The sequence below is a fragment of the Triticum aestivum genome, chromosome 3D, assembly GCF_018294505.1.
Source record: "Triticum aestivum cultivar Chinese Spring chromosome 3D, IWGSC CS RefSeq v2.1, whole genome shotgun sequence".
Lineage (NCBI taxonomy): Eukaryota > Viridiplantae > Streptophyta > Magnoliopsida > Poales > Poaceae > Triticum > Triticum aestivum.
The window spans coordinates 184,671,177-184,676,399 of record NC_057802.1 but is presented as its reverse complement, the minus strand read 5'-3'; the positions used below and the strand labels follow the sequence as shown (position 1 = coordinate 184,676,399).

The 5,223-nt window shown below is 48.9% G+C and overlaps 1 long non-coding RNA gene across 1 annotated transcript; it reads left to right on the top strand.

Moving 5' to 3' along the window:
• Positions 1–542: 542 nt before the first annotated feature.
• On the top strand, positions 543–4,131 carry LOC123078185 (uncharacterized). The gene is made up of 5 exons (XR_006437157.1): positions 543–1,036; positions 1,115–1,451; positions 1,543–1,711; positions 2,826–3,110; positions 3,208–4,131. It is a non-coding gene; the product is annotated as an uncharacterized lncRNA (long non-coding RNA).
• The last annotated feature ends 1,092 nt before the right edge of the window (positions 4,132–5,223 follow it).

Here is a 5,223-nt window from a genome sequence, read left to right as displayed (position 1 = left end):
ATCAGAATAAAAAAATAGCCTAAATTCATGTTTTTCTTGGAGAAAAATGGGCATTGATGCACGTGTAGGTAACAAAGAGGATTTGAGAAAATGACAGTCAAAACATTTTCAGTGCCAAAGCACCAATTTGAAAGAGTAATATCAAAACACCAGCCAATTATCAAAAATGCCACAAACATAAAAGAATGTGTATAAGCAGGAAATGTTTGCTCGCTAGAGTCCCCAAGCGCGCACACATAAAAAGGCAGGCATCGCCAAGAGCGGCGATGTAGCGGACGAGCTCGCCTGCTCCCGTTGCGCCTACGAATCGAACAAGGACGAGTGGTGCCGCGCATTGAATGCGAGCATAGAGGGTAGGAGCAGGCTACAGACTGTGGAACAGTGGTATACGCTAGGCCGCCGTTTGATATGACGATGCTGTCACGGCACATGTTCCCACAGTACAGGACACAACTATACTGGTCCATAAGGATTAACACGTTTTTGTCCGTCACACAAAACGGCAACGGATAAGCATATATGGCACCGAGACTCCACCCCACCCCACCTGATACCTGTAGGCGAAAAAAAGAGTTATCCCTTAGGCCGCCACAGGAGGCAAAAGCAAGTGGAAGCCATGGCGACGGCGGAGGTGGGAGGCGATGGCTTCGAGTTTCTGTCAGATCCCGTTGACAGATATCCCTTCATTTCAAAATAGATGACCCAAAGTGGAACGGAGGGAGTAACTTCCTTATCTCCCACTCGTGGTGCGTACTGCTGGCCGTTGTGATTCGACGCGCAACCTTAGTACTCGACTCCCTTCTTTTGGCATAGGTCCCTCCGCCGGATCTTGGCGGCGGCGAGTCTATACTTGACGCTGAACCCCCCCAAACTCTGATCTGCACATCCGCCCAGTCCAGCACTGGTGATGTGGGTGATGCTGCCCTGCAGTACAATTAGATTTGAACAGCAGTTGTGAGGGACTTAGCTTGTCAGCGCCCAACTCAGAGCAGTCAACTGGCAAGGACGATCCTCAGGCCCCGGGCTGGACAAAGAGGTATATAGATGCATTTCTCTGTTGATGAATCAAAGTCTTTTTGATTGCGTGAGAGCGATTTCTTTCTGAATTACACAGGGTCCGTGTTGGGCATGCACCTCTTGAACGTCCACCCTGTGTTGGCAAGATAAGTGCCCTGGAGAAAACATTGAGATGAAGACTGAAACTGTCGTGATTCCTGCAGTCGGAGACAACTTTGATCCCCTTTGCCACCGTGCAGGATGTACCGTCTCCCCTTTGCCGACGTGTGCAAACGGCGTTGCCGTGGCACTCGAAAAAGAAAACAGGCAAAAATTAACCACCCTCCTCCAGTGGATGCGGTTCTCGAAGACGCCATTCATTCAGCTGCTTTGCGCTGCACGGCGGGGAGGCCACGGCGGCGGCGGGGGATGGATTTGAGTTCCTCTCAGATCAGGTGACATGTATTCCTTTTTGTCGTCAATTGTTTTCCTGGATTGTTCTCATTGGGTGTGAGAGTTTCTCAGGGATTTGCCTTGTTTGGACAGGTTCCTGCTGCCGGCAATTGGCGGCGACAAGTACACGCAAGCGGCGCATACGGTGCTAGATCTGCTGGATGGAGCAGCCGAGTCCAGCACTAGGGAGGTGGGGAAGCGCCGCCTGTTCTCAGAGCAGTCAACGGGGCTCGACGACCTGCAGGCCCTGGCTGGACAAAAGGTACAAAGTTCCCCTCAGATAAAATGACACAGAATGCATTTGTTGGCATCACGGTGATGAAGTGTAGATTGTGATGCTGATGTTGCTTATTAAGCATGATTCACGAGTCAACATGGGAATGGGGGAAATCCACACCTAATCAAAAAAATCATCTCATAACCCGTACCAATCCAACTCGCTCGTCAAACTCTGAAACCCAAACCGCACCAACCATATTATACTTCTGTTCGAAACCAACCGATCAACCTAATACCAACCCATGCTCATGCCTCATGCCATTTTGTTCGCCACACTTTTTTGGCAGCCACAGTTTGCCTAAGCTTAGTTATGGTAAAGTTAGGTATAAATCAGACATGCCCTAGTACTCGGGCTTTATTTTCTCTTGGCTAACGTATGGAGCGCCGGTGAAAGTGCAACCCTTAGCGCAAGGAGTTCTTTTTGGTCGAGCTAGTGCAGCCATAGTGGTTAGGCCGGTGGCCAGGGGTGTGTGGGTTGAACCCATGGGTTCAAACCGATTCACTAAGTGTGGTTTGGGACCAAACCAAGCTAGTCCAACCTGTTTTATAGCTCAACCCACACCAAACCAAATCGCTTTCTTATCAGGCCGTTTTACAGCGATTCGAACAGAACCAAATCGGAAACAAAACCCAAATATCCATTACGAGCCGCACCATTCCCAGGCTGATTCATGAATGCTGGTACGAGCCGATATGCTGACAGCGCGCATTCATAAAAAAGAAGTTAATACGGAAGTGGGCACACATGATTCAAAGACCCCTAGTCCCCTACCTTACACGGATTTATGAGGTGCGAACCAAGTGCGTGAAGCCATACTTCAAGGGGAAATTTTGCGCAGAGATGACAAGTACACAATGCAGTGAGAGTGCCAACCACTTGTTAAAAGGATATGTTCCGGCTAGCTGCCCCATGCATCTGTTTTTCCTCTAGTACATGCGGTTGCTTTTTGATTGATAGGCAAGCGAGAACTATGAAGAGAGGCGGACAAAAAAAAATAAGTTAGTTTTTCAACCCTTTAGTTGTTCTGACCAGGTGTTATGATAGTTTGTTGCTGTATGTTTGTACGGACTTGCTGATCGAAGTATTTTGTATTCAGGCTGCACTAGTGATGCGGGCGAACACCCCACTGGAAATGCACGCTAGCAATACCTACACCAGGCTATGTTCGAGAAATTTGGTGTAGTCTTGTACGATGCCGGACAGTACAAGGTGGAGGAGGTTGAGAAAGGCACGAGGTTCTTGGTGCACCGGTACCACCCTAAGAAGCATGACAAATAGTGCAAAGTTGTCTATGAAGTGGGGGTTCTTGTAAATGGGGCAGAGATTGCATGTGAGTGCGGTAATTTTGAACACACTGGTGCTCTGCTACCATGCGGTTAAGGTAATAAGCTTGCAGAAGTCGCTGCATTTTATTTTATTTTTTTGGATTTGTCAAAGATGATAGATTACAGACACCTGACAATCTTCTATGCTGCTAGGTACTTGATTTCCCAGGCTTAACCGAAGTATCAAAGAAGAACATTCTAAAGAGGTGGACCAGGGATGCAAGAGATGTGCTGCCAGATCACACACACACACGCTAACACTATTGAGGTGTACGACTTGGAGATGCAAACACAACAGCATACAAGGCGACAATGGAGCTCCTCAAGGCAGTAGTTCAGAAGCTAATGCCTATAGCGGTTGTGCGTGACGGTATGGGGATATAATACAGGATTCAAGATGTGAAAGGCAAGGGTATAGAAATGAGTAATGGGCATGCACCGGCCTGTAGGTATAGAAGCGATGCTGAAGGGAGTGGAGTGGGCAATTTGATAGGATTATCAGGTCCAGAACGTAAACGGAAGGCAGGTTGTCCCACAAACAGCAGGGTTTGCCTCCATATGATGATCGCGGTGAGCAATCGAAGAAGTGCAATGCTGTGGCAAAAGCGACAGGCACAGCTAAGTGTGGCATGAGCAAGTGTACGTGGTTCTGCAGTCTATGTCGACAACCAGGTCACAAGAGTACAACTGTACAACTTGTCCTCAGAGGGGTGACCCCCCTGTGAGACCAAGGAAGGAATCCTAATGTTCAAACTGTAGCGTCAGCCGCCATCGGAAGAACACGTGCAGCTATCCGAAGTACTGCATGTTGTAGCTAAATGGCAACGTGGATGGTCTCTTCCTGCACGCTTAGGCTTCTCCATCGTTGGGTCCAATGTTCTCAGTGTATGAACTTCATTTTTTTCCTACAGGTGTGAGGGCTTAGCAGTGTATGCAGAAATCGAATGATGTTGTCTAGTGTAACAACTGTGTCTGTGGGTGTAACAGAACCATGTTGTTGTCTTTGGTTGATCTGTATGTGTGTAACCCCATTAAGACAATGTTTTCCTGTGAGTCTGAACATTTACATTTTTCAGAGGAGCATTTGTGCGTGCGTAACGTGGATAGGTGGACACAAATCTGTTATTCACATATATTGATAGGGCTGCTGTGTTGTTTCGTGCACGAGTACGTTTGTTTCAGTTTGCCTGGAATTTGGATAAATAAACAGCTTGCCCCCGTCTTCGAATCAGTGTTAATCTGTGCGACCTCGAAGGGTGAGGATGCGTTTCTGCAGAGACTCTTGTACTGACAATGGTTTCAGAATCTTCTGCTGGGGTATGAGCGGGTATGGCCGTGCGAGTTATAACTTGTAAGTACGAGCAAGCTGAATCCATGAACGGTGACACTCCAGCACTCGGATGCATATCTGTTTGATTTTCGAACACGGGTGGAGGGGAGGCCACCGCGGCCTCCGTGTATTAAAGGAGCACCGTCCATGAGATCGCCGCATCAACCCAGTTGGAGCTCGTTACAGTTCACATGGATGGTACAGGACCGAGATGCCGTCCTGCAGAAACGGCCGTCCGCTGTGGGCGTGGGTCCGCCGGTAACCTATACGACCAAACGATATCATTTTTTCAACAGTTAGCCCATATACATCCGACAGTACCTGCGGCGGCCCATATCACGATGCAGACGTGCGTCCACCGATTCCATGAGCAGGCGAGCTAGTCCACGCCAGGGGATCCTTTCTCTCCGGCTCCCCAATTAGATCCTACTATTCCAGTACAAGCTAGGGACAAAATAATCTTTCCAGCTAAGATAGATAGAGAACAACAAGCACAAAAATTTGGGGCATATCCAGCAGAAATTTCAACCTGTCATTGCACATAAGCTTCAACGGCAAATTTGACAATTTTGACCTGGAAACGAAATAAATTCACAGAATGAACTGGGTGCGAAACTATTTCACATCCCTAACCTTTTTGTGTAGCGCCCGCCACGCCGGCGCCACACCCTACGGTGCAGCGCCTAGCTCCGGGGCGTTGCACCTCTGTCCACCGTGGCAGCCCATGGGCCCGCACCCAGCAGTGCAACGCCTCCGAGCTAGGCGCTGCACCTGTGATGTGCAGCGCCTAGCCGCTAGGCGCTACACGTGTAATGTGCAGCGCCTAGCCGCTAGGCGCT